Raw genomic sequence first — 12,072 nt, forward strand, 5'->3', positions numbered from 1 at the left:
ACCGAGGTTTAGTTTTTTTTTGTATTTTTAACAAGATGAGTTTCATGGAGGATTGAGTGTGAGAGACGTGAAGACTGGAGGGGAAAGGGTCAGGGCAGGACTGTAGATTAACTGAGTATAAATTACATCCCTGTTGATGTTTGCCAAGAGATTCAAGTAAAGATCGAATCAGTGTAATTACTTTTGGATATTGAACTTAGTTTCTCTGAAGATGAATGCACAAAGAACTTCAGCCAGTTGGAGTCCTCAGGTTTATTCTGGTTAGAGCAACACCTGTCAGAGGCATCCACACATACACCCACCTTGCTGAAATGCACAACTCTTTTTTTGTTGTTGCTGTTAATTTTTTTTACTGTGGTAAAAGCCACACAATATAAAACATACTATTTTAATCATATTTAACTACACAGTTCAGTGGCACTAACTGCATTCACATTGTTGTACAACTCTCACCATCATCCATCTCCTAAAATTTTTACCTTCCTAAACTGAAACTCTGTCCCCATGAAACACTAACTCCCCATTCCCCTTCCTCACCCCCATCCCCCACTTCCCAGCCCCTGGCATCTACCAATGTACCTTCTGACTATGAATTTGACTATTCTAGGTACCTTGTATAAGTGGAATCAAACAGTATTTATCTGCAACTAATGTATATTGGAATGCATTTTTAAGGTTAACTTAATATATGTCTTGCAAACAGATTATACCTTCTTTTTCTCCCCCCATGCTATACAGTAAGTAGGCCCTCACTAGCCAACTACTTCATACATGTTAGTGTACATACATCAATCCCAATCTTACAATCCATCTACCCGTGCCCCGCCCTCCCTTGGTGACTATAGATTGGTTCTCTACTTCTGTGTCTCTATTTCTGCCTTGCAAATATGTTCATCAGTAGTATTTTTCTAAATTCCACATATATGAATTAATATACGATATTTGTTTTTCTCTTTCTGGCTTACTTCACTCTGTATGACAGTCTCCAGGTCCATGCACATCTCTTCAAATGGCACAATTTCATTCCTTTTTATGGCTGAGTAATATTCCATTGTATATATGTGCCACATCTTCTTTATCCATTCATCTGTTGATGGACATGCTTCCATGTCCTGGCTATTGTAAATAGTGCTGCAATGAACATTTGAGTGCATGTGTCTTTTTGAATTATGGTTTTCTCAGGGTATATGCCCAGTAGTGGGATTGCTGGGTCATATGGTAGTTCTATTTTTAGTTTTTTAAGGAACCTCCATACTGTTCTCCATAGTGGCTGTATCAATTTACATTCCTACCAACAGTGTAAGAGGGTTCCCTTTTCTCCACACCCTCTCCAGCACCTATTGTTTGTAGATTTTTTGATGATGCCCATTCTGACTGGTGAGAGGTGGAACTTCATTGTAGTTTTGATTTGCTTTTCTCTAATAATTAGTGATGTTGAGCATCTTTTCATGTGTTTGTTGGCCATCTGTATGTCTTCTTTGGAGAAATGTCTATTTAGGTATTCCGCCCATTTTTGGATTGGGTTGTTTGTTTTTTTGATATTGAGGTGCATGAGCTGTTTGTATATTTTGGAGATTAATTCCTTGTCACTGGCTTTGTTTGCAAATATTTTCTCCCATCCTGAGATCAATGGAACAGGATAGAAAGTCCAGGGATAAACGCACGCACCTATGGTCACCTAATCTATGACAAAGGAGGCAAGAATATACAATGGAGAAAAGACGGTCTCTTCGATAAGTGGTGCTGCGGAAACTGGACAGCTACATGTAAAAGAATAAACTTAGGACACTCCATAACACCATACACAAAAATAAACTCAGAATGGATTAAAAACCTAAATGTAAGGCCGGACACTATAAAATTCTTAGAGGAAAACATAGGTAGAACACTCTTTGACAAAAATCACAGCAAGATCTTTTTTGACCCACCTCCTAGAGTAATGAAAATAAAAACAAAAATAAACATATGGGACCTAATTAAATTTAAAAGCTTTGCACAGCAAGAAAACCATAAACAAGATGGAATACACAATTCTTACCCCATTTGCTACTCCCTGCCCCAAAACAGAACTGTTCAAATAATCATTTTCAAAATACTGCTAAATCGATATGAAGCAAATTATTCTCCCTGGCCATTTTTAAGTATGTAATATAAACACAAATCCCTTACACACATGCTGTTCTTTACAGTGTCCTTTTTCATCTCATTTGAACTTCACAACATTCCTGGAAAGCAAGCAAGGGTCATTACCACTATTTTACAAGATGAGGGAAATGAAGGTCATAGAAGTTGCAGGGCTTTCACAAGGTCACACAGCTTGTATGTGGCAAAACTGGATTTTATCTTCAATCTCTGACTACAGGTCTACTCGGTTCCATGGGACATCTCACCATACTACTCCACTGTTCAAATGTGCTTCAAATACTATGTAATGGAGACCGCTGAGTGTGTAGAGGCAAAAACACTTGGCTTAGAGCTTGGTTCCAGTTCCTACATTTCTATAACTTTGGATAAGTCATTTTTCCACTCTGGACCTATGTTTATCAACTTCTTTATCCATTTGTATTTTAGAATTCCAGTATTCTACATTAGGGATGAAAATAGCTATTATTACTGAAAGCTTGCAGAAGGCAGATCCTAATCACAGGTACATGGGTACACCATGCATTTAATCTTCATAACCTTGTAAGGTTTCAGAGAGGTTCAAATAACTTTCCCAAACTGATAATTAGCAGAATCAGGTTTTGAACAGAGAGGTCTGACAGATTGTTTGTTCCCATTATAATATAGTTTCAAAATCTCTTGTTGAATTATCAAAATATGTGAGTGATAATGAAAGAGGCAGAGCACTCTAAATGGGTAGGTGTCAGGCTTACTAAGCAAGGGAACTTACATTCAAGGTTTGTCTTGGGTGCCCCAAGATGAGTAGATCTCTACACCTTCCTGTCAGAATCTTAAAAGTTTATATAGAAAACTTTAGCAGGGTTCAGTTATGAATCTAGTGCAAAGGGTCTCAACAATAAATTACTCTTTCAAGGCTATGACTTGAAAGCAGCTCCAGCTATGGGACTGGTAGGTGGAACAGACATTCCAAGGGCAGGGGAGAATAGTGAGGAGCTGTAACCGAAAGTAGGGTCTGGCTGCTCACCGGTCAAAAGCCAATAAAGAGGCCAGGTTGGTAGAAAGGAAAGTTTGCTTTATTTTGGATGCTGGCAACTGGAGGGGAGGGCGGACACCCGTCCAAAGGCCTACTCCACCCCCTCTTATAACCAGTGGGCAAGAGCTTTTATAGGTTGAGGGAGGATGCTACATGTAGAAAGAGTACAGTCAGCTCTGAGAGTCATCTTGAAATTGGTCATCGATGATCCAACCAGTGTCATCTTGACTGTTTTAGGTACAGTTGATCTTCAGTTCTAGGGTTGGTTTGTTTCCATTTCTTTGAGGTCTATTCTCAGAATTATGGCCGCTTATGTCATGGCTACAGTAGTTAACTTCTTCCACCTGGTGGAGGTTTCAGCATCTATAAGACAGCTCACAGGACATGGTTCAGAATATTATCTGTAGCCCTTAAGGAGGAACTAAAGGTCCTTGACTATGTTTACTGACTAAATTATTATTATTTGGTCTCCTTTAACTGTTTTCCTTTATTTCTATATTTTCTCACTTCTCTGATTAAACATTCTTTGGCTAAGGTTTTTCTACAAATAAAAGGAAGGCTGAGGACATGGGGGTCGGGGGGTGGCAAGGACCATAGTGTTCTGCTCCGTTTCAGAGCCTCCAAGTGCCTGGGTCTGACTCGCAGGTAAACCAGCAGACACGTCCTCTTGATAATCTGCTCCCCCAGGTTTGGATGTGGGTTTGCCTTCCTCTGAGCCTATATTCTTAGAAACTACATTGCAATACCCATACAGGTGGGACTTTTGTGTGGTTCTTATATCTGAGCATCTGTTTTGAATCTAGATGTCCAGAAGAAAACTTCTTTGAGTGTGACCAGAAACCTTTCCCCAATGACCTCAGTATTCTTTTCTCCATGCTTACTCCCTCTAGTTGGTTGAATTCCCTGTTTGAAATTGTTGTTGAAGGGGAAGCTGAGACGAAGCGAGAGAGTAGCACAGACATATATATACTACCAACTGTAAAATAGATAGCCAGTGGGAAGTTGCTGTATAACAAAGGGAGTTCAACTCGAGGATGGAAGATGCTTTAGAGAACTGGGACGGTGTGGGTGGGGGGGACTCGAGGGAGGGTGGGGGGGGAGTCAAGGGAGGGAGGGAATACGGGGATATGTGTATAAAAACAGATGATTGAACTTGGTGTACCCCAAAAATAATAAATAAATAAATAAAATTAATAATAAAAAAAACTACATTGCAATGCCCATATAGGTGGGACTTTTGTGTAGTTCTTATATCTGAGCATCTGTTTTGAATCTAGATGTCCAGAAGAAAACTTCTCTGAGTGTGACCAGAAACCTTTCCCCATGACCTCAGTACTCTTTTCTCCATGCTTACTCCCTCTAGTTGGCTGAATTCCCTGTTTGAAATTGTTGGTGTATTACCATTTATCTTCCTTTCCACTGCACTAAACCAGAATCTACTAGCTTATACAGTTTCTATTTATCAGTATACAGGAAAGTAAACTTCAAGAATTTGATAAGAAATCCTTCTTCACATCAAAGGCTTGGGAACTTTATGTGGGAGAGTAGACAATGTCTAAATACCTGTTCAGACAAGCTTTGGGTTTCCTTCTGGATTGTGGCCATATTTTTGAAACCCAGAGCCTAAGCAACTGGGACAAGTTTGGGCACTTTATGTCAGTAGGCCCTCTTCAACCCAAATGTAGGTCTCCAAATCCTTACCCTTGGAGAGGAAGCCCAGCTTTCACTGGGGAAAACACCGTCTCCAAGTCAAACAAGAAGAGCACTAAGAGTTCACTTCTGAACTTCATAGGCACCAACACATGGTGCTGTCCTCACCCACAGGTAAGTGGGCATTTCCTATGCAGCTCAGACATAACCCTAGCATACCAGACCATGACAGAGTCACCAGGCTGATCCCAGCCCTCTGACAGAAGCAGAAACGGAGGACCAGTCTTGCTCAATGTCAGATAACTCCAACAGACTGTGCTCCTAATCCCCTGCTCTTTTGTTAAAACCTGATGCCTCCTCTTGGGAAACCCAATATCTGCTGGGAGTTGTCCTGACCAGCAACTATGGAGGACTACTTTTAGCAAAATCCTCCTTCCTTCCTGACTTTTCTAAGATAGATCCACAAACTTTAATATTCACAAATGGCCTTAAAGAGCCAGTCTAACATCTCCCCAAATTATTGTGACAGAGACAGAGACAGAGAGGGGGGGAGAGAGGAAGGAAGGAAGGAAAGAAAGAAATCTTCGCAATAAGTTCCAGAAATGCTGAATTATTCCAAGTTAAAGATGTGTTTTACTTAGAACTTCCTGAAGCCTTTAATATGGTAAAAGTGTACCGTGATCTCCTGATAGAGAAATAAATTCGCCAATTTAATTTGTTACACATATCTTTTTTATTTTCTCCATGGAGAAGCACACGTTTGCTGCTCTATGAAGCACACTTCAGGAAATGCTAATGTAGTCCAATGTTCGTAAGATCCCATTTGCAATGTTTAGAAAGCTGAAATGACTTAAGGCCTTGCAGTGTGCATTTAAAAGAAGGAGGCATGTGCTTCCCTGGTGGTGCAGTGGTTAAGAATGCGCCTGCCAATGCAGGGAACACGGGTTCGAGCCCTGGTCTGGGAGGATCCCACATCCCGTGAAGCAAATAAGCCTGTGTGCCACAACTACTGAGCCTGTGATCTAGAACCCGTGAGCCACAACTACTGAGCCCATGCACTGCAACTACTGAAGCCCATGCGCCTAGAGCCGGTGCTCTGCTGCAACATAAGCCACTGCCATAAGAAGCCTGAGCACCGCAATAAAGAGTAGCCCCTGCTCGCCGCAACTACAGAAAGCCCACGTGCAGCAATGAAGACCCAATGCAGCCAACAAAAATCAATCAATAAACAAATAAACAAATTTTAAAAAATAAATAAATAAAAGGAGGCATGATGATCTATGAAATATTAAAAAAAAAAATAGAAGTCATGACTTAACTATGAGATCACAATCCTAAGAGTTGAAAAAGTATTTTTTAACTCCTGCACCAGAACATTCTTAGAGGGAGTTAGTAGGAAAGATAAGGAACATAAGCTCTGAAGCGGAAGAGGATGAGGATGAAAACAAAGATAATGAAGATAATGTGGAGGATGGAGCTGGTCCACCCAAAGAATATGAGGAAAAGGAGGAGGAGGAAGAGAAGGAGAAGAATGAGGGCAAGATGAAGCAAGCTCAGAATTGGGAAAGGGAGCAGAGGAAACAGACTTCTCATACTCAAAGAAAGAAGAATTTCAGGACACATATTATGACTATGTTGACAAGGAGAGAGAAGACAAAGAAGGTTTTCAACAGAACAAGAAAACACAATTTCAATAATGAAAGAGAGAAAAAAACAGCTACGTCATTCTAAAACCACATCCCCTAACATAATACAATGGTCATTACAGTTATTTCTATAGGAAGTAAGTAACGTTATGTTTCATAGGAAGAATGTATTTTACTATTTTCACATTGTCTTCATTCAAAATAAGCTTTATCTACAGTAATCAAAACAGTATGGTACTGGCACAAAAACAGAAATATAGATCAATGGAACAGGAATGAAAGTCCCGGGATAAACACACGCACCTATGGTCAATCCACAACAAAGGAGGCAAGAACATACAATGGAGAAAAGACAGTCTCTTCAAAAAGTGGTGCTGGGAAAAATGGACAGCTACATGTAAAAGAATGAAATTAGAACACTTCCTAACACCATATACAAAAATAAACTCAAAATGGATTAAAAACCTAAATGAAAGGCTGGATACTATAAAACTCTTAGAGGAAAACATAGGCAGAACACTCTCTGACATAAATCGCAGCAAGATTTTTTTTGATCCACCTCCTAGAATAATGAAAATAAAAATAAATAAATGGGACCTAATTAAACAAAAGCTTTCGCACAGCAAAGAAAGCCATAAACAAAACGAAAAGACAAAAGACAACCCTCAGAATGGAGAAAATATTTGTAAACAAAGCAACCAACAAGGGATTAATCTCCAAAATATACAAGCAGCTCATGCAGCTTAATACCCAAAAAGCAAATAACCCAATCCACAAATGGGAAGAAGATCTAAATAGACCTTTCTCCAGAGAAGACATACAGATGGTTGAAAAGCACATGAAAAAATGCTCAGCATCACTAATCATTACAGAAATGCAAATCAAAACTACAATGAAGCATCACCTTACACCGGTCAGAATGGCCATCATCAAAAAATCTACAAACAATAAATGGAGAGCGTATTGAGAGAAGGCAACCCTCCTACACTGTTGGTGGGAATGTACATTGCTGCAGCCACTATGGAGAATAGTATGGAGGTTCCTTAAAAAACAAAGCTACCATATGATCCAGCAATCCCACTCCTGGGCATATATCTGGAGAAAATCATAATTCGAAAGGATACATGCACTCCAATGTTCACTGCAGCACTATTTACAATAGCCAGAACATGGAAGCAACCTGAATGTCCATCAACAGAGGAATGGATAAACAAGATGTGGTAAATATATACATTAGAATATTACTCAGCCATAAAAAAGAGCAAAATAATGCCATTTGCAGCAATATGAATGGACCTAGAGATTGTCATATTGAGTGAAGTAAGTCAGACAGAGAAAGACAAATATATGATACTGCTTATATGTGGAATCTAAAGAAAAGGTACAGATGAACTTATCCACAAAAGGGAAATGGTAATAGATGTAGAAAATAAACTTATGGTTTTGGGGCGGGGGGGGGGGGGTTAAATTGGAAGATTGGGATTGACATATACACACTATTATATATATTGTAAAATAGATAACTAATAAGGACCTACTGTATAGCACAGGGAACTCTAATCAGTACTCTTGTAATGGCCTATATGGGAAAAGAATCTAAAAAAGAGTGGACATATGTATATGTATATGCATAACAGATTCACTTTGCAGTACAGCAACGACTAAACAACACTGTAAAGCAACTACAGGCCTATAAAAATTTTTTTAAATTAAAAATTAAAAAACAAGCTTTATTAATCCATCCTTATATGTGGAGAAAGTTTTTCATTCATCTCATCAAATTCCCTAGAAATTTATTCAGAATCTAAATTTTTCTCATCTTATTCTTGTTGGTCATTATTAGCTATCAATTAAAACATGACTTATTTTACACAGGTTTAATATGGTACATTTTTTCATAATGTTTTAAACTTATTTTAAAAGTAACAAATAAAAGTTGCTATAATACAAAAAGGCAACAGATTTTCCTTTTGAATGGAAAGTTGATTATTTTCAAAACTGACCCAAAGATCTCTTAGATTGAAACCTCTTAGGTTTTTGTTTGCTTTTTTTGGAAAGAGTTTTTAATTTTTTAAAATTTGTTTATGTGTTTGTGTTTAATTGTTTTGTCACATGAGTGAGTTTGGAGAGTAGAAGTACAAAAAATAAATATTCTAGGGACTTCCCTGATGGTGCAGTGGTTGAGAATCCGCCTGCCAACACAGGGGACGTGGGTTTGATCCCTGGTCAGGGAGGAACCCCCATGCCGTGGAGCAACTGAGCCCATGCACCACAACTACTGAGCCTGCACTCTGGAGCCCATGAGCCACAACTGCTGAGCCTGCGTGCCACAACTGCTGAGGCCTACACACCTAGAGCCCATGCTCCACAAAAGAAGCCACTGCAAAGAGAAGCCTGTGCACCACAACAAAGAGTAACGCCCGCTCTCCGCAACTAGAGAAAGCCTGTGTGCAGCAAGGAAGACCCAATGCAACCAAGAAAAATAAAGAAAAATAAAGAAATAAATTTATAAAAAAGAAAAGATTCTATTCAGTCACATAGTACACGGATTTTAACACTCTTTGTATGACAATATACACAAACACATATATACTCATATATATACACACACAGATATATATATATATATATAGACACACACACACACATATATACAGTGTTAAATTCCTCATGAATCTCTCCTTAAAATTTTGAAGTTATTACTTCTCATGCAATCATGGTCTTTTCAGCTCTATTGGGGTATAACTGACAATTCAAGGTCATGTATATGTAAGGTGTACAACTTGATGATTCAATATACAGACACATTGTGAAATAATTATCACAATCAGGCTAAATAGCATATCCATCATGTCACATCATGATGTTTTTGTGTGTGGTGAGAACACTTATGACCTACTCTCTCAGCAAATGTCAAGTATACGATATGGTAGTGTTAACTACAGGCACAGAGTTGCACATTAGATCTCCAGAACTTGGAGATCTTGAATAACTGAAACTTTGTACACCTTAACCAATGTCTCCCCTTTTCTACTTACCAACAGCCCCTGGCAACCACCATTTTATTCTCTGCTATGTTCATTAAGGATATCAGCCTGTAGTTTTGTTTCCTTTTAGTCTTTGTCTGGTTTGGCTATAAGGGTGATGATAGTCTCATAAAATTAGTTTGGAAGTGTTCCCCCTTTTCCAATTTCTTGGAAGAATTTAAGAAGGATTGGTGTTAATTCTCTTTGAATGTTTGGTAGAATTCACCCACAAAGTCATTTGGCCCTGGATTTTTTTGTTCTTGGAAGGTTTTAGATTACTGATAAAACCATCTTATTTGTTATTAGTCTGTTCAGGCTTTCTATTTCTCCTTGATTGAGTTTTGATACATCGCATGTCTCTAGGAATTTATCCATTTCTTCTAGGTTATCTAGTTTGTTGGCTTATATTTGTTCATAATAGTCTCATGATCCTTTTTATTTCTGAGGCATCCATTGTAATATCACTCCTTTCATTCTTGATTTTATTTGAGTCTTCTCTCTTTTTTTTTTTTTTTTTAGTCTAGCTAAGGGCTTGTCCATTTTGCTTCTTTAAAAAAAGAAACTCAGTTTGCTGATTTTTTTCTATTTTTTATTCTATATCTAATTTATTTCTGCTTGATTTTTTTCCTTTTGCCAACTTTGGTCTTTGTTCTTTTTATCTGGTTCCTTGAGGTTAAAGTTAGGTTGTTCATTTGAGATCTTTCTTTTTTTAATATTGGTGTCTATCACTATAAACTCTCAGTACTGCTTGTGCTGCATCTCATACCACTTCCAGAACAATGGGCCAAAATGACTGTCTGACCATGGCTCACACTCACTCCAGAAACATTAAGGGATCTCTGCTGTCAATTGAATAGAATTAATTCCTTAGAAAGGCATTTAAGCCTCTCCCTAATCTGATTCCTTAACCTATATTCTGAAGCTTATTTTCAAATACTTCCCATCCCACAGCCTCACTGCAGCTTAACTCTTCACCGTCCCTGAATGTACCCCATAAGGTTTCACATGGTATTTTGCTTGCTGGCTCCTCAGCCAGAAATGCCCTTTACCTGCCTGCTGCCCCCCCTCCCAATCCCACATCTAAATTATGCCTTTTACCATTAATAATCTTTCCATCTCAACTCTGAAGGATTAGGAACGCCTTGGAGTGAATGGAAAAAATAGCAACAAAGATGGAGAGGGGCTTTAAACACATGGCTTTTGAGGATAGTTTGAAGAAATTGGGATGTTTACCATGAAGGAGAGACTAACTATGAAGGGCGATTGTGGGAAAGTAGGTTAGACTTGCTGCTGCTGCTGCTCAGACCCAAGAGCAAAAATGAGGGCCAATGTTTGGGAATTAGAAGGAAACATTTTAGGCCAAAACAATTAAGAAATATTCCGCTAGTCCAAGTTGTGAAAAAGAAAACAATGAAAAAATCTATCATTTTTTAATGTATTCTCTGTGCCGAAGGCTGTGCTGTTTGCTTTCCACGTGTCATCACACTTGAGTCTCTTAACAAGTCTGAGAGCTAAGTATTATAATCTCCATTTTACAGATAGGAAAACTGAAGTTTAGAGAGCTTAAGTAACTTGCCCAAGATATCACTGGTAGAGCGGCAACCGAATCTAGTCCTGCCTGACTTCAGAGCCTGGAACAGAGCAGAACCCTGCAGCCTCCTGCACCCCTCAACCTCCAGGGTTCCTCCATGCCCCCTGCCTCTTGTTTGTAGAAAAACTGAACTCTCCCAGGCCTCCCTGAGGCACAAAAGAGCAGGCTCAAGCAGTTAATGATTGGGACAATAAAGTCACAGACTCAGTATCTGATGCACATTCCTGAGTCATTTTACATATAATATAGCTGCCACCAGAGGGAACAAGCTAAGTGTATGATGACCGGACCGCAGCCATGACAGAAGCTGCTCCGTCTTGTGCGGTCCTGAATGCATGGCTAGCACAATTCCAAGAACTGGCCTTAAGAGAATGGGATTAACACTACTGCTCATAATAATCTACATCTTTGTGGGCATCAAAATAATTGTAACTTGTTCTTCCCCTATTTGTAAAAGGGCAACTCAAACTGCCAGCAAAGAGACGCGACAGACCCACGTCAACATCTTCCACACTAAGAATACGGCACTTTGTGTCAGCATGAATAAGTTACAGGAGACAGACCTTCATTTCTTATTCCGTAGACATAGAATGAGCTTCTGACAAGTGGGGATTTATAAGCAGTCTCTGGCAGGAAAGAACTCTCTGCAGGAGGCCCCTCTTCTCTCCTCACTTTAGCAGAGCTATGTTGTAACTCACCTTAAACGAGGCACCCCCATGCTCTACTCATCTCTGGCCCAAGCACAACTTTCAAATCTTTTGATCACGCAATACCTTGCCTAACCCTCTGGTTCTTTCTATAGATCAAAGAAGTAGAAATGAAGAAACAGTAATTCACAGATGACCAGATCTCTTCCCTGGCTTCCCCCTCAGTAATCTCAAGAACAAACTGTGTGAACAAACCATGTGAATGGAATAGTATCTAAAAAAAAGAACACAAGAAGTTGATGAGCCTACCCGCAGTGGGGGATGGTGAAAACTCTGACACCCTATCTCAATGATT

General features: G+C 39.2%; 1 pseudogene; it reads right to left on the reverse strand.

Annotated features, from left to right (window-relative positions):
- The window catches only part of LOC130842284 (eukaryotic translation initiation factor 3 subunit E-like), a 31,997-nt pseudogene extending 20,209 nt beyond the window's left edge, over window positions 1-11,788 (reverse strand).
- Between the last annotated feature and the right edge of the window lie 284 nt (window positions 11,789-12,072).

This window comes from Hippopotamus amphibius, chromosome 1, assembly GCF_030028045.1.
Source record: "Hippopotamus amphibius kiboko isolate mHipAmp2 chromosome 1, mHipAmp2.hap2, whole genome shotgun sequence".
Taxonomy (NCBI): Eukaryota; Metazoa; Chordata; class Mammalia; order Artiodactyla; family Hippopotamidae; genus Hippopotamus; species Hippopotamus amphibius.